This window comes from Acanthochromis polyacanthus, chromosome 18 (genome assembly GCF_021347895.1).
Source record: "Acanthochromis polyacanthus isolate Apoly-LR-REF ecotype Palm Island chromosome 18, KAUST_Apoly_ChrSc, whole genome shotgun sequence".
Taxonomy (NCBI): domain Eukaryota; kingdom Metazoa; phylum Chordata; class Actinopteri; family Pomacentridae; genus Acanthochromis; species Acanthochromis polyacanthus.
Window position 1 is genome coordinate 15,629,098 of NC_067130.1, and position 22,807 is coordinate 15,651,904.

The window sequence follows — 22,807 nt, forward strand, 5'->3', positions numbered from 1 at the left end:
AGTCTTGAGAGGAAGAAAAAACATACAGTCGGGATGGCGTCTTTCATCGGAGAAGAAAAACACCAGTGTTTAATGAGTCATTCTCACCTATCTGCTCACACTTCCAGCTGCTGCTCATCTCCTTTGACATGGTGGAAAAAAATTTCAAATGCATTTTTCCTCTTGTAAAAGAAGCAGGCCAAAAATATTGATGCCAAGCATGGATCAATCATTGGGCATTAAGTAAATTAAACACGCTAAGACGGTGATGCATGCATGGCCTTGTATAAGCATGCCAAAGAGTGTGAGGCAGGTAGGCAAGAGTGGTGCTGAACTGTTGATCTCATCCTCAAAAGAGGAGACATGGTTGTGTTCGAGAGCAACAGGGAGGGGCCATGTGGCACACTCGTGTTCTCCATGATGCTGTAGTTCTGCAACCTTCCTGTTTTAACAGGACTGAGCTTCATTCAACTTGTGCTATTCAAGAAATGTGGAACATCTGCTCACACTCTTTGAACGTGTTAACTTCTAAGAATTGTCTGATGCTATTGTCGGCCAGTTATTTCTCAACGTTAAAGTGGTGCATATTACATATTTATTCTGAGGTGACAAAGAGCCATTGGTATATTGAAACTGTTACAGTGCAAGTGTCCCCCCCCCATACTTTAGGATCACGATGAACCAAAATCCACACTGACTTGATTTTTTAGGAGTTTCCTGTGCATCGAACCCTGAAAGAGTGGATTCCTCTGTGTCACAGACCCACAGAAATAGTTAAAACATGACAGTAACATGACTGCCGTTTTGAAAGACTCTTTTTTTTTTTTAAATGCAAAATTACACCATTGCAGTGTCAACTTTCCAAATCTCTGAAACCAATCATTTGTGGCCTGAGAAACACTGGAAGATTAATCACATCTAAGCCTAAAATTCTAGTACGTTATCAAAATCACTTTACAGGTCTCATTTAAAACTCAACAAAAACAGGTTGTTTGCAATGGGCAGACTCTAAAAAATAAAAAATAAAAATTAAAAAGTAGTCAGATACTGTTGGTTGCAACTGAGTGAGTTATGCCTTTTTGCAGTTAAAAGACTCAGCGACAACCATTATCTGACTACTTGGCTGAGCTGCAGACAGTGTTTGCACAAAGCAAATATGGCAAAAATTCTAAAATGTGAGTAACAAATTGTTTAATGTGTGCAGAGCAACTTTTTTCAGCACTGGAAACATCCATAAACCGGTAACCCAAACCTGTAGAAATATATTGTACATGTAGACTAAAATGTCCTTAAAGAAGTAACCTACTAATCAGTATCAGTACTAATCTTTTTTTTTTTTTTCCTTTTTTTAAAATGGTGTGGTATGGTGAGCTCTCTCTACTTCTAGCCATGGTTGTTCTGTTGCTTTTATATTGCAGTGAAATGAGTCCAGAGAGTAAAAAAAACAAAAAACTACAAAATGCCCATGAACTATGTGGAGCCCAGAGGACTAAATTGGTGACTGAGAATAGTCCCCAACAATACTTTCACTTCTGTCTGAGTTATGTTTGCTAAACACATGAGAACTGAGCCATTTAAAAGAGTGATTTAGTCTTTTGTTTTTTGGAAATGAAAGTCTATATCGGTGATGTTTTTAGGAGCAAACTGGCTTTAGGGGTTAGAGCCTCAGATAGTGTAGAGAATAACAAAAACATAGAAAATTGCCAGCTTCATTCTTTCAAAAGGAGTCTCTGCAGTTTTTTCCCCCTCTTTCTTTGATTCAGCGGCTATTTTTTAGAGTTTTGTATATTCTATGCATTATTTGATGCTCACAGTGGACAATTCCCACAGACAGACGGAACATTATATTTCTGGTCGCTAGTTGGAAAACAATGTCTATGCTTTACAAGGGTTCCATTTTAAAAACGGGTACGGTGAGTATTGGGGTGCTAATGTGTGAGTAAATCACAGCAGATCAAGGAGAAGCCTTTCAGAAGAATTACCTCACCACTTGGTTCAGCATTCTACCTGACCCAAGTACCACAAGGCCTGCATGTGCATGAAGTAACATTAAGTGCAAAAATGCTCATTTTCTCAAAGGACTTAGAGAAGGATGAGAAAGGGAGAGAAAAAGCATATTAGCTGAGTAAGAACTAGAGGGAGGTCATCACATGCTTTTCACTGGGATTCTGTTGATCGAATCACGTTTCACCATTGTACCAACGAGGGTGCTCACAGGAGATAAGTCTGAATTTAAAAATATATATAAGAAATCCATTGTAATAATATGTACATCATCCAAAACATTAAAACTACAGACAGGTGACTTGAATAATTGATCATCTCGGTACAAAGCAATTTTCCTCAGGGAAACCTGGGGTTCTGGCTTTCATGGGGACGTTACTTGACAGGTACCTCCTACCCAGACATCAGACAGCTATTCACTGCAGAGACTTACCAAAACTAAGACTAGTTACTAGAAGTCCAGATATATGAGCATGTAGGAAATAGGCAATAGAACAATGGAGGGTTTGTTACGGCAGCTTATATGGCAATTGTTTTGTAGTTGGCACTGTTAAAGAGAAGAGCGCTCCTCAATGAGAACACCAAAAAGACAAAAATGACGCTTTTTGTCATCCGAGTTCAATCAGCATTTGTCTTGTTTGCCTTTAACCAATTAGCATTGGCACAACACTTTGTCAGTGTTGCTCCGTAGTACTTGCCCTCTACCAGATGCTTTACCTCCCCGAAAAACAGCTCTGAAAGGGGTTCTCGGCCTGCCCTAAAACATCCTGTAAGCTACTAGTAATGGCACTTCCTAATGCTGGTGGCCTCCTCCAGCAGTACAGTGCACCCTGCAACATCATAAAAACTGCTCAGAAACTATTTCAGGAACATGAGCCCAAGATGTTGACAAAGCTTCAAACGTCTGATCTGACTGTGCGTATGTGGAAGGTGCTGGAACCACTGCCAACGCCACAGGACACCTTCAGAAGTCCAGTGTCCATGTCACAACAAGTCAGAGCTGAGGGACCTACAGAATACTAGGAAGGTGGTCCTGGCTAAGTGGTGTATTATATTACAACGATTTATAATTTTCGCTACTGTGTGTGTCACATAATTATATCTCAGCAGGTTACTTTATTGCTGTTTTCCTTGGCAGCAAAGGTAAAAATGGAAGAACTCCTCATAGCTACGCCAGCATAGCCTAAAGCACTGATATTTGGAGTGCATGAGGACAATGAACAAGAGCTGCCAAAACATTCAAGAAGATGCTGAGGGAAAAAAAAAAAAAAAAAATCAAGTCAATGCATGTTCTCTTCTTAAGTGAAAGGGGAAAATTTGAACAAATAAGACACTTCTTTGATGTTGATGGTAATTAGCTGAAGTTGTTTGACATTATGAATTTTTTCTTGCCTTAGTAAATTATACTTGTTCAAACAATGTAAAAGGAGCAATCAAAGGGTATAATTGGCAAAACTTCACCAAATTACATACATTAGTATAAACCCTGCATATTTTTTTTCCTGTTGTAAACTACTGTATCCCACGTTGCCTTTTCAGATTTATGCTCCATCCTCCTATGAAGAGACCTCACACTACCCTAAATAAAAACTTTTGCCCAAAGCAGCAAGAATTAAAGTGCCAAACTTGTCTCCCTTTGTCTAAGAAATTAACTAACCCTGTCTCCTTCCCCACCCCTTCGAGCCCAGCTCCGCCCTGTCGGCTGTTTGTAGTGGTGACGGTAATTATGAAAGGCAGTTCATGCCCATGTGTTTTAACAAGACCCATTTGTTATGTCCCTCTCTCACTGCTGAAGGCGGCTTGTCACATAATTGCAAAGGTCTGAGGAGTGAAACTGCGCAGACAAGTTACCAGTTTATGTCATTGTCATGGGAAATTCTTTAGGTTTGAACAGAACAAGTTCATTACAGGGCGAGAGCACAGTATTTAGGTTTTCAGAATGAATCCTAGCATAAGGTGCCAGACTGCTTTCTCAAGAAGACAATCAAATCCACAGTCATCTCTGAATACTTGAGAAGCCTGAGCTGAGCTTATTTCGCGTAACCTTCCTTAGATGTGACATTACTTGGCGTGTAATGTTACACTGCTTAAAGACGATGGAAAAAGACTGAAATTCCCATTCACCTATTAGAGCGAACCATCTTTAATCAGACTGCAGACAGACTGCAGGAATTCCCCAAGCTGTTTACGAAACTCAAACCGTGCGTCTACATTTTAACAGTGGAAATAAGCATATTTCTGTTTAAGAAGGCCAAAGCCAATCTGGGAGAATCTGAAAAATGCAGACTCACTTCTTCAGACCATTTTCCATTCTATTCAAAAAGGTTGAGGACTTGGCGGCTCGTTTGTGACTCGATGTAATCTTGCATCAGAGCTCAAACACCTCAAATCAAACTATCAAGTGGTTGCCATCACCATGGTAAATGAAGCTTCTGCATTAGACCTAATTATTCTTTTCAGCTTCTCTACAGTTCATCTCCTATTTCAACTTTCCTACTTGATTGTATCGTGCGGAATTATTTTTACATCTGCCTTTAACTACTGTGTCAATAGTGGACATCTTGTCCCAGCTAAATACCCTTTCAGTACCAGCTGTTTAAACAAAGCAAACTTCTCCATTTTAGAGTGATTTTAAGTGATTGATAGCATGATTTTGCTCCCTATAATACAAGCAGGAGGGAATTCCTTTAGACCCACACCCTAAAAAATGATTGTCAGATTTCTTTCATGTTCTATGGGTATATGATAACTATGAAATCGAAAGGTTATGAAAAGTGATTTAAGCAATACCAACATGTCTTCATACATGTTCCTCATACCTGATATAGACTTAACTTGTAGATGCCCTCTAGAAACACTAAAATGACAAGTGTTTGCTGTCAGCAGGAACATGTAACCTGGCAATCCCTACCAATCACCATAATATCAGTCAGTAAAAGCTGCATGTCTAAAACCTTTGGGCTCTGTTGACGAAAAACACTTGGGGAAATTTGGAAAAAAAAAAAAAAAGTCCCTTTGTCCCCATCATCAGGCCAGATTGACATTTAAAAGTTTCCAGAAAAAGCTGCCATTTTTCCTTTAACCTGATCAAAACTGTACATGAGAAAGCAAAAAAAACAAAAAAAACAAAACAACTTTACAATATCATTAATAAACACCGACAACAGAAATGAAGGACAACAATGGTGCATTCATTGAACAACAAAAATAGCTGGTCTCTTTGCTGAATGCGTCTCATTTTACAGCCGTTTTACTATGATGGTTTATTAAGATATTGGGGCCTATAACCACCAATGATCAAGATGAAGACATGACTGATCATCAGTAGCGATGTAGGTGTTATACCCGACCATTGTGGTGAAGAAATGCTGTGCCTGTAGGGAAAGCTCTGAATTTAGTTCTCAATGCATATTCTAACTCTCTGGGTAGTGATCAAAAGAGTGATCGCAGAAACAAGCAACGGAAATGGGTTTCCTCCACAGGGGTACTGGACTTGTGTTGCAAAGAGTCAGCAGAGGTGGTTTGGCCATGTCATTACAACTGGACACATCCACCTGCAAGGATACTCCATGGTTAAACTAGAACTTAGAGAAAGGATTATATATCTCATGTAACTTTGAAGACCCTGGGCTTTAGGATCTAACAGTAGGATCTATACAATGTTATTGAAGAGCGGTGTCTCAAATGCCTTTCATCCTTTGATGGATGGATGGATGGAATGTATACTAAAGTCTGATGTTTTGTTGAGTCATCCACCCACCCCAGCCACCTGCTCATAGAACTGGACTTTGTTGCTCTACATAAACACATTCTCTATGTACAATTGTAGAGGGTTTTCGCACTTATTATTTGGAGCATTTGCAGAAACGCTTTCTTTTTCCTTGAAAGGACAGTGTCTTAAAAACTGATAAATCTCTTTTGTTGCTTACAGCCCACAGTGTCCTGCTTATAAAGGAACATGAACATGTTCTGTAGCCTCTGCCAGGGCCTCTTTCCACTGTATTCTAATGTGTTGATTACAAAATTGCGAGCCATTATGTAACAGTTTCCCAATATATCATTGGTTAATTTGCTCCCTGCAAACCTTCCACATTCTCTGCATGTCATTCTTGCTTTCAAAGGAAACGGCTTATAGGGTCAGGGTCATCTTTTATGGGGCTTGCTGCCTCTCAAACAAGCCAGCAGCCTTTGTCTGGGCAAAACACAGCTTCAGGAGATTTGGCCAGCAGAAGCACAGTTCCTCTGATTTCGACAAAGGACAACTCAGCAACACCAACTGACTTGATGAGTAAAACATGTTCTGGACTTTGCCGAAACTGTATACGTTTAACCTTTTATACCGCTAAAATGTGACCACAGTATAATGCCCCATCATCCCAACCATCACATCGTGGCAAAGTCAAAAGTTTATGCATTTGGACCACATAGATTCCACCATGATGGAGGCAGAGCTGTGGTTGGAGATTTGGCAAGTCAAGCAAAAAACAAAAGAAATAGAGAAAAAAATTACAAAAAAAAATCTGCCACAATAAAACTTCTATTTCTATGTTTTGGAGCACCTTTTTGTGAATGAAAGCAGACTTATGACACAGCAATGCCACCATTAGCATATTTAAACATTGAGACAGTGTAGTGCCCCTGCTTTCTGCCTCCTTTCCAAAATAAAAGCTGGCTGTTTTGTCTATGGTTATGTTAAGACCCGCCTCCCGTCCATCATGGCCCAGTTAAGTCAACAGACAAACCAAACCTTGGCACTGTGTGACAGGTTTATGCCTTAAAATTGAAAGCTTCTTCTTTATGTTCCTACATAATTAGACATCCCATACCGAATTTCAAAATATCTTCTTTTTAAAACAAATAAATGGAGGTGGGAAATAAGTATCGGTGGAGGAATTAGACTAAATCTGTTTATTTTTATGCAGGCAGTTTTGATGGCTGCTTTAAGGCACCTACACAGACAAAAATAAACCCACATGGTACACCCCCCTTCTTTTAGTGTTTTGTTTTGATCACTTTGATACTAGTGCACAAGACACACTGGGTTTTCCATTGGCTTTTAGTTGGAACCAAGTTCATATAAATATTATCCTGAGTTCATAATACTGGAGCACATGTGAAAGTGTTCAGCAGCTGCTCGCAGGAGAGTAATACATCAGATTAGGCCATAAAAACATGGATATGCACACGCACTCGGTCTCACGCCTACACTTAATGAACACAAACACACATCTCCCCTCCACACATACGCTCGTACACTTGACAAGTTGTCGTGAACTCACCAGCTGCCAGTTATCAATTGAGTGCAAGTCCCCCATTGGCAGTGTCCCATGGCCTGCATGTTTGTGCTCCAGAGGGACACCTCTCTCCTGAGTCCAGAGAGTAATCCTTGCGGGGGAAAAAAAAAATTCGGCATATAAAAATTTCACAGACTGAAATCGGAAGGATAAAATGTTCCCTCATGAGTACATTCTTAACTTGTTGTGTACACAGTATGTTAAATGCACACACGGACTCTAAAATCATACTTCGGCATGATTTGGTGTTGGGGTTTTTTCCGCACCTTTCATTTCTGCTGACCTTTTCCTAAAGCACAATGCAACTTTGAAGATTAGTTCCTATCTTTTATTTCTCCATCTTCAATTTCTGGTAAAGTAGTTGCAAGCTGCATTCACTGAAGCAAATATGACTTACCCAGACATGCTCAATAATGTTCAGTGTATCTCTGCTGCAGTTGAATAGTGGCTGACCCTGGACTGTCGAAGCAACAAATGCTCTTCTCTAACAGTTGTCTTACAGGGTCTGCCTGACTTGGGCTTGACATGAACGTCACCAGTTTTTTCAAATCTTTTTCTTATCCTCTCCACTTGACGTTTGGCTACATTAAAGCTGTCTGCCACCTCAGCAGCAGACTTGGTCTTCAGCCTCTTGATGATCAGTACTTTGGTCTGTGGTTGGATCTTTGGCATGTTGTCAGGGTGCAGGGTCTGGTGTGCTGGGGTTCTTTGGCCACACCTGGGAATGTGTTAACAATGATATTTGTCACAGGTGAAGCTCTCATCTGTGATTGGTTGAATCATTTAAAGGCAGGACAAGACTTTTGTCCTTGCAAACACAGATGTTATGGGCTTTACCAAGCTGTGAAAATCAGGACACTTTTTGACAGTTTCATTTTGCACCAAATTATTGATGGATGGAAAGCCCTTGACATTAAGATGAACCATTTTTTGTGACAACTGATTGAATAGAAATAAATTTATATGCCATTTAAAGTTACAATGTCCTTAAGCGACAAGACTTTTGTCATGTACTGTACACTAGAGAGACATCAAAAGGAAAATGAACAAAGTTCTCCTCTCAAAAATCTGCTTAATCACTGATTTTAAAGCCTTACCAGTCTGAAAGGCAAGCTATCTTTTACAAAAAAAATAATCTGTAAAATTACCCTACTTATCAGACTCAGAAACCATTTAAACAGAAAAAAAAATTGAAAAGTTTTTAATTTTATGGCAGCCCTTGAACTAACTATGTGTGATCTGCCAGTTTAATAAGTCGTGACACTGCATCAAAACCATTTTATTCTACGTGTCTTGTTTAATTATTTTTTAAAATGTCAAAAATTAAAGATTTTCAACAACCACATCCTGTAAAAACTAAAAATTCTGTAATCCTTGTTCCAACCATGAAGCTATGAGTGACACAGCTGGGATGAACAGCTTTGTGACAAAAATTCCAAAAGATATGAGACAAGTATGGAAACAAATTCAAAATGTAAGCAAAACTATCTATGGTATGTAGAGCCTCAAATTTAATCCAGACATCATATTGCACTGAAAAATAAGCCCACTGTGGAGGAAAGACACAAGCAAACAACACCCAGAAATTGCTCAGGGTCCACAGGGTTAAATACACTCCAAGCTTTTCAAAAGTATCCATTCAGACGAAGAACATTTTACTAAGCCTGTGTTTTTAAGTCTATACTGTTTTAAACATAACTAGGGATGCACAAATTATCAGTGACAGAGAAGCAATGAAAATGATTTGTATGTCAACACATTATGATTGTGTTCGATAATGCAGAGCATGCTGCGGACTGCAGATGCCACAAAGCCACTTGTGAGTGGTGGTTTTTCGCTTCTGCTCTCTGTCTTGCTGCCTGTTTACACAAGGGTGGGGCTGAGCTGCTCAAACTGCAGAGCAGACAGCAGGGCTCAGGCCGCAGAGATAATGAAACAGGCTTCTGGGTGTATATTACTCAAGTTGAAGGAAACAGCGCTCCATCTCTTAACGCCACAAGATCCGGGAGCGAAAGAGGTGATTTCTGAAACACCTGTTGAACAAGCAAAACATAAACTCACAGATATGTGCTTGCTTCAGCCTCAGCCTTACTTCTCTACTTTAAAAATCGCAATTCACTTCTGAGTAGACCAACTATGTATGTTATTCCCAAGTCTATCTGGCTGATCAACACAATGATATTCAGATAAAAACAGAAATAAACAGCAGGCTGCGGCAGGTGCAGGTTTGGAGAGATAACCACTGACCACTTCACATCCAAACAACCCTGGACCGACTCTGCTAACTTAAACCATCAGGCCCTAGTAAAACTGAACAGTGGTTTCAGAAAGTAAAGTAGGTAACATATAGTTCTGTTAAAAAGTGTGGGGTCACTTATAAATGTCCTTATTTTTGCCAGAAACATTTTTTTTCAATTAAGATAACATTAAATGAATCTGAAATGCAGTCTCGACCTTGTTAATGTCTTAAATGACTGTTCTTGCTGGAAACGGCCCATTAGCAGCAAGCATCACTCCTGTGTTCTAATGCTACATTGTGTTAGCTAATGGTGTTGAAAGGCTAAATGATGATTAGAAAACCCTTGTGCAATTATGTTAGCACATGAACCAAAGTGTGAGTTTTCATGGAGAAAACTGTCTGGGTGACCCCAAATTTTTAAACAGTAGTGTAGGTTCTGAAATAAATCAATAAATCACAATATGCTAGCACATCCAAGACTTTTAGCTTCTTGAATGGCCTTTGTATAATGCATTGGAAGAAGCTTGTGCATTTTAATATCAGTATTATTTTGCTTGAAGTTGTCTTAGTTTGATGTACTCACACCGTTCTTTATTTATTAGAGAAATAATGAAAGGTGTGTGTTTTGTTGGAAGAAAATCTGAAGCTCAAGCAGTTTTGCAGCATTTTTTTTTATTATCTTTCTGTCACATATTTCCTCACTGTATTTCAATTTTTCACTTCTATTTAAAGTCCTGCATTTCTATGAAAATAGCACACTCATGGCCAAAGGAAGAGAGAAAGTAAAAAGTGTCTTTTGTGCAGTTTGACAACGTTAACATTTTTCCTAGCATTTTTCCGAGCATCCACAGATGTTATCAATACCGGGAAAAACTGACTCAACATACTAATAGGTGTTTCACAGCTTACATTTTCTAACTTCTACAAAGGTGTCTTTTCACACTATTGTGCTCATTAACTCTATAACAATATTTCGCTATGCTGAATGTATCCCCCAACAACTTGCTGCACTTTTCTGTACACCGTTTTTGAATGACACTGCACGTAATTCCCCTCATTTTCTCTTGTCACTGTCATTTTAAGAGGTTGTTTGTTTTTTTTTCAAATGGAACCACTTATCAAACATGATGCATTCCTGGACTGACAGAAAGTTTTAAATCCATCAATGTTTAGGTTTTTGAAGTCTATGGCTCTGATAATATCATGAAATTTTTAAAAGAAAACATACTTTTCAAACCTCCCATTGTTTTTTGAGAATCAGAAGTTTGGAGAAGATGTTTTTGCTTGTGTCACAATGTATTCCTTTAATATGAATTTTGAGCAGACAAAGATGTCTGGAAGGTATATTTCAATGGAAGTAATTATGTCATGGTCAGACAAGATGCGTTCAGTCATTACTATATTTTAAGTCAGAGCAGTATATCTACATGACACAATAATGAAAAACAAGACATGCTTAAAACATATCAAATGAATAAAGCTTACACCATGTAATTGTGAGCACCTGTAATTGTAATTGTGCCGCAGAGGTATTTTTCATCACTTGGATGTAACTCAGTGACCGCATTGACTCTGTCAGCAGCTGAGAAACACGTTGGATTGCTACTTGCCCCTGAACTGACTGTACATAACTCTGCAGGCAAGCAACCACTCAGATACGCTACCTCAGTCTCACATGTGGCATGCAGCCCCTGTTCTTGGCTCGCATCGATCCTGCTGTTCTCTGTCCCACTGTGTTATTTTTTTGTACTCTTCGGCGAGCTGATGTCATTAATTAAACATCACATACAGGCTGTAATAATTAAGTGCCAGCAGGATATGCTAATCAGAGACTCCACGATAGGAGGGGAGTTTAAGAGATAGCACAGCTGCAGTCTGGGTGGGTGTGCCTCAGTTGAGAGAAAAATGTCCACATTACGTGTCTGAAGTGGTATATTTGAAACATAAGCGATGCCACTGGGGGTAGGAAGGGGTTGTCCCCAAATCTGGATCAAATCTTCTTTTATCGTTGCTCAGTCTCTCTTGGTTTGTTGTAGCTTTGAAGATTTTGGATGTTCTGAGAGATCCTCTTCCCTGATGAGCTGCCAGATGATAAAGCAGAAGCAGTCCCTCATAAATGCAAGATTGGAAGGAAAAATCTTGTGATAAAAGGCTCTTGTTTGAATTCTTTTTAATACTGAAGGCTTTAAACCCATTACTGGCACAGCGTTTTTAGTCAATGAAAATTCAACTTAATAGAACTCTTTCAATGCAGCTGCAGAGTAAAGTTATCAGAGATCATTTAACTTTGTTGAAGCAAGATACTGATTTGTTGTAAATTAAATTTATTCTTTAAATACTTAGACTTTATATTCCCACATTTTGTAATGGGGTACGGGGGGATGCTGGAGTCTGTCCCAGCTGACTTAGGGTGAAGGCAGGGGACACTTTGGATAGGTCACCAGTCTATCACAGGGCTACACAGAGAGACAAAAAAGCACACTCACATTCACACCTACAGACAATTTAGAATTATCATTTATTTTGGACCGTAGAAAACCCAAGCATGTGCAGGGAGAACATGCAAACTCCATGCAGAAAGATCCCGGGAAGGCTGGGACACGGAACAGGAATCTTCCAGCTGCAAAGTGAAAGTGCTAACCACCAATCCACAGTGCAGCCCAGGATCAATCTTACTGACTTTGGTAATGCTTTGATTTCTTCTCTGTCACATTTGTGGCTTTTAGTGAAAAAAATGTTTGCGCAACTATTGGATGTATTGGCATGAAGTTAGGTCCAGACAGCTTTTCAATCTTAAACTAATTTGTAATCAATAGTCCTTTAAAATTAAAGATAATCCAGAGATTTTTTAAAATGCTTTGTACATGTCAGAAAATAACAACTGAAAATATGTGGAAAGGCTGTGAATGTTAGATAATAATATAGTTCTTAATTGTTGTTACTTGGATTTTTGGGTAGGCCATAAATCTCAATGCTGCACTTTGGTTGTATTTTGCAAGACCTCTCCCTCAAACATTATAATAGTATAGAAGTTTACATTAAAGTAACTTCACCTTCTACTGTTGACAGCTTGCTAGAAATGCACATGCATCTTCTCTTGATGGCAGCCAGCTTTGTCTCGTTATTTAAATTCCCTAAGAAAAAAATGAAGAAGACTTGGAGGACTTTGCAGAGTGCCACACTGATGGAGAGTTGAGAATCACCACGAACACCTGGATCTCCAGTGACTATATTACTTGGACTATTTCTACAAACCTTCATCAGATGGAGGCAAGTCGGAATCTCACATAACTGGCTGGTGAATTACTGGTCTTCCTCCTTTAATCCCTCCAAAATCTGTTGCCATTGGTGGTCGCTCATACCCACCAGTAAGGGGAAGTTACCTTGTTTGCATGCAAATATGATAAACCAAGATGGAGATCATGTTCATTATTCTTGCTCAACACCAGCATGTTGGCATGTTGGCATTTGAATTTAGCTCAGAGCCCTGCTCTGCCAATAAACACACAACTTTACAGAGCCTCTACTGTGGCGCAGAGTCTTAAGGTGTCTATAGGGAACAACAATAATCGGAGTTTATTGCACATCACACTGTGCAAAATGGTTCTAGTGAAGTCTCAGTCTGTGTCAGATAAGATGAGGTAAATTTGAGAGACGCCAGACAGTTGAGATGAATCGTAGTACCGAGCTGTAAAATAAAAAGCCCTCTTCTTTTTGCTTTTTCTTCCACATCCATTTGCTTTGTGTGTGCATGTGAGTGCATTTTGTTCCTAAAATTTATCCAAATTTGGCACTGATCAGCACGTTCTGACTCATTTTCTGTGGTATTGTTATTGGTCGGTTTGTAGGCGTGCTTTGTAGGAGCAGGAACACAGTGAGAAGCTGCTGCTAAATTTGCCTGAATTTTGCCGCAGGCTGTCTGTGGTCGCCAAACCTCCAAATGGGCCATCAGTGGATGTGTCTCACAACGTGATCGAGGACCACCTTAGATTTTACCACATGTCTCTCTAGACTGTCAAGCCAGACAGCCCAAAATTGCGCAGTGTAAAAGGCCTTTATTCTTGTTTGTCCCTCCGAACTCCACTTAAAGTTTAACCTTTTGCTCAGCTGCACAAGGAGTTCTCTGTATGAAGCATTGTGAGACAGTCAGGAAATGCTGGAAACAGTGAGAAGTGCTGAGTCAAACTGCCTGTGGTCATTTTTTTCCCCTTAACTGGTCATGATGTCATTGGCTCAGTTACTTCTGACTAAGAGGTCCAACGTGAGGGTTTGGACTCAAATTCATACAAACCCTCTTAGACGCTAGACACTCCGAGATATTTGGTGTCTTTCTTTCCAGAGAAATTCTTGCCTGTGAAACTGACTCCAGTATGCAGGACACATTTCTTCTATCATAAAGCAACACTATTATAAACTTAAATACAATAAATCTTTCAAAATGTGTAAAAGTTTACAGAAATTGAGGATTAACTCCTACCTGACTGACCCTAGTCTCCTTCTCGTCTCCCTTCTATAATATATCTGCCCTACAGATGTTCTCACATACACACAAAGGAGCCTCACCGAATGTAATACGGTTCTGTCCCGCTGCAGTTAATGGGCCCTTCTGAATTCCAGCAGCACCCGTCTCAGACATTCAAATTATTTCCCTGTGGTGTTTTAAGCTGAAGGGAGGAATCCTTCTCACCTCGGCCCTTCTTTCTGCTACCCAAGAAAATCCGGTGTTTATTGTATGCGTAGACGAGTGTATTAAATAGACGCATTAACAGCCAGGTGGAGCTGCATGCAGGCAGGAGGATCCCATGTACATAGATCTGATATAAATCCATTAGTCATCCCCTTCCCCCTGCTTTACTTCAAGGCTTTACACACAAAGAGTAATGGATTTCTTGGGATAATGCATGCTTATATAAGCAACCCTGCTCTTGTGTGAGTTTTAGCGCACAAACACACACACACATACAGCCACGTACACGCATATAAAATGCATACATGTGCACGACTGTTCCATCGCTCATCATTTTACTGGTAATCTCCCCGCTCAGCCCCGTTTAATACACTTTCCATCTAACGCGATTCATCACAAACATCTCATTGAGGTTTGGCAGCAGTCCTATGGAAAATCTTAACACTGCAACTCATGCCAAAGTGCTCATTGGTCTTGATAAACACAGCGTCTGGACGAGCACAGCCACGACTTTTTGTTGTCAATTTATTGCTGAAGTATATAAGAGAATCTACAGTTTTTATCAAAGCGCACATGAAAGGAGCACAAGGGCACAATTTGCCCATTCATAACATGCCTGTTACAGTATTGCCACTCCTTGGATGGCTGTCATTTTATGGCTACTACTTGCCACTTCTCTTGCTAAGATCATAAAAGTTGGAGCTGTTACCATGTAATGGTCTGCAGTTGAAATCCAGATGTCTGCCGCTGAATGCACAGTTGGAAAAAAAGAAAGGGAGGAGGGTCTTTCTCAGTGGAAAGAAGTGGGAGGGAACAGCGGACAGAGAGGGAGGTAAGGAGTTTGGGGGGGTCGTAAGGGGACGATGTTCAGTGGGAAAACTCATATGGTTCAAAAGTGTTTGTTAAAACACAGATGGGGACAAACGGTGCTGAAAGTATGTAGACAGCCACAGGAGATGACGGTCCGAAGAAGGAGTGGTACCGGGGGGGGGCAACGTGTATGTCAGAATTCCCAGTGTGATTCTTGTTTCATGTGGCTCGTGACACACTCACACGACCACACCACAACACTCTCAATGAACAAAAAAAAAGGCTGCAAAGATTTTCCACTAATGCAACTCCAGACTACAACAAACTTAGGCAATTTACTCCACAAACAAGACATAAACAGTGAATGTTGAAATAGTGACGGGAACATAATTGAGACAAAACCATCCTGAAGCACGTCTGTGGTGATCAGTGGAATATTCTGCCTACTGTCTGCTTAGTGTCTAACCTTGATTTAGTCCAGTTCAGCTCCATCCAGACCTGTTCCCTGAAGACCTGGACTACTGGTGAGGGAGGGAGGAGGAAGACTCGTAAGGAGGGAGGGGGATTTTCCCACTACGCACTGGGAGCTACTCATCCGCTCTGTGTATGCTTCAATCCCTTTTTTCCAATTTTTTTCTTTTTTTAACTAACACCTTCTATGCTGTTTTGTTTCATGTTATGTCTGCTCTTTACTTTTAAAACTCTCTTTAGCCCTTAGAAACCCAAGTAGTTCTAAACCTGTCACATTTCTACTCGCTGTGTGCTCTTTTTAATGACATTTTAAAGTATGAAAACAGCACAATCATGGCTAGAAGGTGAAAGATCCAAACTCAAAAATGTCTTCTGCACGATATGACACCATCAGAACACAATAAATGACCCAAAAAAGGCAAGATTTTAATTTCATTGATTATTTATTTTACAAAGAAATTAAAATTCTGGAATCAGTATGCAGAACATTTTTTTCAAGTGCCCACAGGTATGACCAATTCTGGAAAAAAAAAGATATTCCACATGCGGTAAATATTTCACTTTTTCCATTTTTCATTTCTTCCCATAGTTGTCTCCTATCTGATTTTGTGTAGACACAGCCTGCAGTTCAGCCTAATTCAGCCAAAAAGTCCCAAAATTTTGATAATGTGAGTGTTGGTTGTGTCTGGGTCACTGATGGCTTCACAGTTGCTTAAAGGTCTGCACAAATAAATATTCTGTTTTAACAGAATCTGGTTAGAGCAGATGGTCATTTTTTCACAGTGTTTTTGGATGAGACAGTTAGAATAAGAAAAGCACTGAAAGAGCTCAGCACTCCGCCAAGGCTACACAGTTTTTGTATCATTTCAGATGGATGAAATCTGTAATAAAAAAATGACCTTGCACTGAGCACAGGCGTGTGTTTAGCATGTGTACATTATGTATTGATGCTGAATTGCGTAACCTAAATATGTAGCAGGCTGCTGGAATTGATGAGGTTCAGAAACACCCCCACAATTTAATTAATTGTTCCTTGTATCATTTCCAACAGATAAGTCCTGATAAGTCCACATTTGTAGCAAGATCACAGTCATGTGATTGTCAGCAGGCAGGTGACGTAGCGTTCACTTGTTGTCATGGTTACAGTGACGCCGTGGTGCTATCTCGCAATGATACAGAAATCTTTAACAAATCCATGGATCCAGACTATAAGCTGCATCACTGCCAAAATCTAATGAGACTGTCCTTGTGTCATTTCTGACCTTCCCTGATAATTTCATCCAAATTCCCTATTACATTTTTGAGTATCGTTACGCACAGATAAACAGACAAACAGACGGACAAATGCACGCCGATCGTCACATAACTCCACCGCATTCCTTGGCGGAGTAATAAAGTGGTTTGACTACAGAACACTCCACATCCTATGCAATTAGTTCAGTTCAAGGCCCAACAGAAAGTTGAAAATCTGATGATATGATTCTTTCTGTTTTTGCAGTATTGCAGACAGTCAATACATTATTTTGGTCCTGAATTACCAAAGACTGTAAAAAATAAAATCAAAAATGAGGATTTGGAGTCGTCCCCCAAGGATGACTTTTTATTAACAAATCTTTAAAGCTGTTGAACTGAGATATATGTTTGAATACCTATTAATTCTCTCACTACAGTCAGGACTGTGCACAATAGATTCCCTGGTCCTTGATAGCAAAATATAGGATTCCCAAATCTGGATCATTTGATCTCGATTAAATTTTTTGAGCAACGTGGCCTGCTGACTTCAGCGGTCCTATTTGTATTATCCTTTTGCACATGATTTCTGGTATTTAGTGAAACATCATGACAAATATTAGACCACCAGCGGGGCAAAAAAAAAAAAAGTACTTACTCAGTGAAATACTGCTACATCTACACTGGCAGATGTTCATTGTCCCCTCAGGATGGGAATCATGAATCATGCACAAGATCTAACTCTCAATTGGTTCAGTATGTCAAAATGCTGTGGTTTATTACAATATCTGCTCAAAATTAATGACATTTGCAAATATTACCATGATCACACACCAAACAAAGATGTGAACATGGTAAAAAATGAATTAGAATTTCAAGTGCGAACATGCTAAAGTTAGCATTTTGCTGACAACCTCACAGAGCTGTAAACGTGGCTGTGAAGTCTCTACCATTTCATTTGTGTAAGTACAAAGAGACAGTAAACATAATTGACATTAGTCACTGTTGCCAAACAGCAATGACACAGTCCAAAGTTGGGATGCATAGATGGAAACAAAATAAACTTAAAAGAAGTGGAGAAGGGCCAAAATGAACAGAGGGGGACTGGATGGTGTGATGGGAAGAGCGTGTCTAGACTGTTCCTGGCCTGCCTGAGCTCTGCTCTTTGAAGTGCGTGTTAGTGATGCGTGCTGCACTCTCAGGGCATGTGTGCAGGGCTCTGATGAGGCTTACTCCAGATCTTCTGTTTTTAGACTATCATCTCCGGGTTTATAGTCTCTGTGCCCATCGCTCTTCTATTCCCCCTTCCATTCATATTCACTCCACTGATCTCTTTCTCCTTCATGCACTCCCCCCCCCCCTCCTCCCTTCTCCTTCCTGCCTTCCCTCACGCCATTTTCTGTCCTCTTCGCAGCGCTGGCCCCCACCACATTCCAAGCAGATGTTAATGTGTGTGTGTGCACACTACATAAGTGTGTGTGGAAGAGAAAGATGCCAAGACAGGACTTATACCTGGATGCTCTAATTGATTTTCTGTCTGATCTCTCTTGAGGCCATACTTCTAAAGTCAGCCACTTCCACCCCAAAAAGCAAAAGCAAAAAAAAACATAGCAGTGGTAATGAGTCTACCAAATGCACAGAAAAACAGGGGTGTACATTTCTAACATTCGGTGCACTGCTCTGTCGTCGAACAAATGAAAAGAGTCTTTTAACAATCCAGCTCTAGCTGTGGTGGAAACATTTCAGCAAGTCGCACATAAAGTATTGCCGTGTTTAAATGGAGGGTTTATAGAAAGGGTGAGGTAGCACTTTCCAGAATCTTCTCAAAATTACAAGAAGGGTGGGAGGCCAGAGGGGGGAGGTGGAGGAGGAGGAGGAGGAGGAGGAGGGGCAGAGAGGAAGCATTGGAGGTTTGTCTTCTCCAAAGGGAGCTGCTGGCAGTTATTAAGCTATACGACCCACTGAGAAAAATGTACACCCAGAAACTTGTTTTTAAAAAAAGCCTACTGTGGAAGGCAAAGTGTGTGTCTCCAATGTGTGCTTTTCAGAAAGAAAGTGGGAAGAAATAATGAGCTAAGTGAATTAAACACGATGACTTAACATTTTCTGCGGTCAATTTTTCGCTGTAGTTTGGCTCAGGGTTGAGAGGATTTGGTGTGACGTCAGAGCACACTAGGGAGAGATGGGTTCTGTGGAAAGGATAAGGAATTAGAGTACCATGCAGAATACAAAATGATAACAGATGAGTCAAACAGAAGCATAAAATGTGAGGAGAATGAGAATCAAAGGCGAATGCGACTGAGTCAATTAAAAAAAAACAGATAAAGTAGAAATGCAGAGGAGTAGTGCTCCGTTTTAGCATGTTTGCAGACAGATAGGAAGACGAACTGAGTGACAGACGGACAAATCATCCTTTGTGGCACAAATCAGCGCCTCAAGCACTCCTTGGCACACCTCGATGGAATTAGCTCGTAACTGAATGAGCTTCATTCCACTGACAGCATGGCATGAAGCGAGGAGGTCACTGAGTCTAATATGGCACGCAGTTTTTCGCTGACATCCTTTTCCTCACCACTACCTCCAGCGGTTCAAGGCTAAACCCAACGAGGGCATCATCTTTACCAACATTTCATCAAGATGTCAAACGCCCAGATTAGAGCGGCACAAAAAATTACAGTACACTGAGCTCAGTGAAAGATCCAACTGAGAAAGCAGCTGATTTGCCATTTCAGATATAAATCATCTGCATAACAAAGTGCAGCCCACATCTCATTTTGAGTGCCAACATTTCAGTACAAGTTCAGGAGGAAACAGGGCCAGTATCTGCATTAAAATGGATATATGAATGTATGTGCAGCAGGAATACAAGAACCATGCTGATGGGATATTCTGAATCTCAAAATGTAAAAAATACCTAAATCAGCCACAACTTTAAAAGCCCCTGCCTAATGTTGTGGTTGTGCTGCCAAAATAGCTCTGACCTGTCAAGGCATGGACTCAACAAGACCTCTGAAGGTGGTATCAGGCATCAGCAGATCTCTTAAGTCCTGGAAGTTGCGAGGTGGGGCCGCCATGAATTGGATTTGTTTTTTTCTTTGCATTGCACAGATGCTCTTGGAGACTAAATCAAGACTTTGAGCTCTTTGTGTGCATTCTTTAAACCATTCCTGAACAATGTTTGCACTGTGGCAGGGCATATTATCCTACTGGAAGATGCCACTGCCATCAAAGATATTGTTGTCATGAAGGGGAGTACGTGTCAAAGTAGCATCCACACGAATGCTCGAATTCACAGCAGAACGTTGTCCACAGCATCACACTGCCTCCACCAGTTTGCCGTCCTTATGGAGTCAAAGACAACGTGATTCATCAGCAATCCACCTTCACCCATTGCTCCATGAACACCCTAAAAGACCAGACATTTTGGAGATGTAATGAACCACGTGGCTTTCCATCACAGTTTTGCCCCAGTGAAAGTCACAGGTACCTATTTTCTCTGCTTCTGACACATCAACTTAAAAAAATTAGTTTTCGTCTACTGTCCAATGCATCCCACTCAATGACAGGTGCCACGGAAATAAAATAATCAGCGTTCAGTCAGTGGTTTTAAGGTTGTGGTTGATTGGCGTATATTGAAAGCAGCTCATACTTGGGAACTGATTTTGTTATTCTTGTGATTGGGATGTATCTTATTAATTTGGAGCACAATCAAGCGTATATACAATGGCGTCATGGAAGCAATTAGTTGGCTTTAGACTTCAATTTTTTCATATATGTATTGATTTGTCTACATTTTGGCAAATTGACCACCATTAATAGCATCCTCAGTAAGCTATTATTGGTTCTGGATTGAAGTGTACCCATTATTCATGATAGACATCAAAGCAATAACGAAATCCTCAACAAGTGGGAAAAATGTAGAAAAAGTAAGCAAGTATATGTCACACTGACAATATATATATATATGCATCTCTCTGTTGGGATTTAACGGATTTCTCATATGAGAAAGAACAAGATGTCTGATGTAGCTTCAGTTGAACGGGTGCTATGAGCTTCAAAGTATCATATTTTCCTCCATGAGTTGTGTGTCACATCCACAACAACAATACATCTACTTTCAAGAAGCAACTTTGTCTTTCACCTCATGCAGAATCTTTGTCTCATCTCTCTCTCTTTGTACTTCAGTATCAACAGTATGAAGCTTGGTATTTGCCTCAAGTAAACATTATATAAATAGTTAATAAGTACCTCTATGGTGAGATTTTTCCATGCAGACAGTTGGAGATGTTCCCTGAAACCTTTGGTACCGACACAAGGCCAAGGAAGTGAATGAAAGTTTGTTGTTCTGTTTCTCTGGAAGAAAGTAGAGAATACTGTCCACATCAGGGTCTGTTGATTGTCAGGAGAAACCATAATATTGTTTCTGTAAAATTTTCAAGATACCACAAGTGGTAAATGGGAAATTACATTTTTAATGATTTGAGTGGTCTTGACATTTAACCTTATTTACTGTCCAAGTTGAAGCCTGTTTGTTTGTAGGACTGTACCACATCACTGTCTGCCTCGTGGATTATAAATCTGTACTAAATTAACTTCACATTAACCACCAACTAACTGTCCTAACGCAATCTGACTCTGCAAGTGGCTTCCAAAAGTCAGAAATTCTGTGAGTAATTTTTATGGAACACATGTGAAACTTCAGAGGAAAAACAGGACAAAGAACAAGAAGTTTTCTTGTGATGCTCGCCACCCACTGCACAAGATCAAGTATAGTCAATCAGTTTATTTAATGGGGACTGTGCTCAATACAGCCATTGGCCCAGAGATAGCTTTATGAAGGTTTATCAGAAAGTTATGAGACTGTGAGTGCAACATGGTGACATGCATTATCAGTATATGTGAGCAGTAAAGGCCATTAGTAAGGATGTGGCATGATATCACTCCACCAACAGTAAAACTTGTGTTACACATGCTCTTGTTGCCACTGGCAGTTGCACATTTGTTATTTCTCCATGCAACACAAACTGGAGCAGAAATTGAAATATCTCATTCTGTATCAGTCTGCAGCTGAAATGATCCAAACTTCATGTTGAGGATGATGACTAGTGAGGAGATGTGGGTTTACAGTTACATAAAGAGGAAAGAAATAGAAGTTTTCACATTTGTAGAGCCTGCAGTTTCCAAACAAGGCATGTCAGGTCCGGAGCATACTAATTGTTTTCTCCATCATTGACATCATTGTGTACCAGGGATTAAACCTCTAGAGACAGGCCTCTACTGTAAGAATCTGATGTGTCCAAAAACAAACTTAAGTATGACACAATGACACACAGTGTACCTGGTCACTTCATATGGGTGCTCTCTCTGAATTCTCAGGGGCTCAGTGGTTAAGGATTCTGGCTGCTGATCAAAAGGTTGGGTTTTGAGCCTTATCACCACACAACACCAACACCAAGTCACTACTGTTGAGCCATTAGGCAAGGCTGGTAACCCTCTTATTCCATCTTCTTCAGCTACAATACACAACAAAACAATTTCCCATGCAGGATCAATAAAGTATTTGACAAAAAAGCTGAAGGACCAGGACTTTAAGGAAGTGTTACAAGTGTTGCATTAGGAGCAGTACAGTATACTGCCAAAGACTTTGACAGAGATTTAATCAAGTGTCTGATTTTTAACGTCACAATCTTGTAACAATACAGCACAAAAATATAATACGTTTACCTACAATTTGTAAGAATTTAAGAGGTGGTTGGTAATTTCTCTCACATTTGTGATTCTTATTCCTGCAAGTGGGCCTGCAGCCTATGATGCTGGTTGATGACCTGATTAACGCTGCAAGTATATATACGAGCCCAGTTTTGTGGTGCTGAATGTCAAGCATGAACTGCTTGTGCCGAGTTTCATCCTGTTTCCCTCAGCACAATGTTGTTTTCAAAAGTCTGGGATGTCCAATAAATTCAAAAGAACATTCAGTCCTTCTGTGAACAACATATTCAGGAGTTTAGTTGGACTAGATACGTGTTATGGTACTTCAGTGAAGTCCTTAAAGTACCTCAAAGTCCTGGTTGTGCTATCAGAAAAGGTTCTACA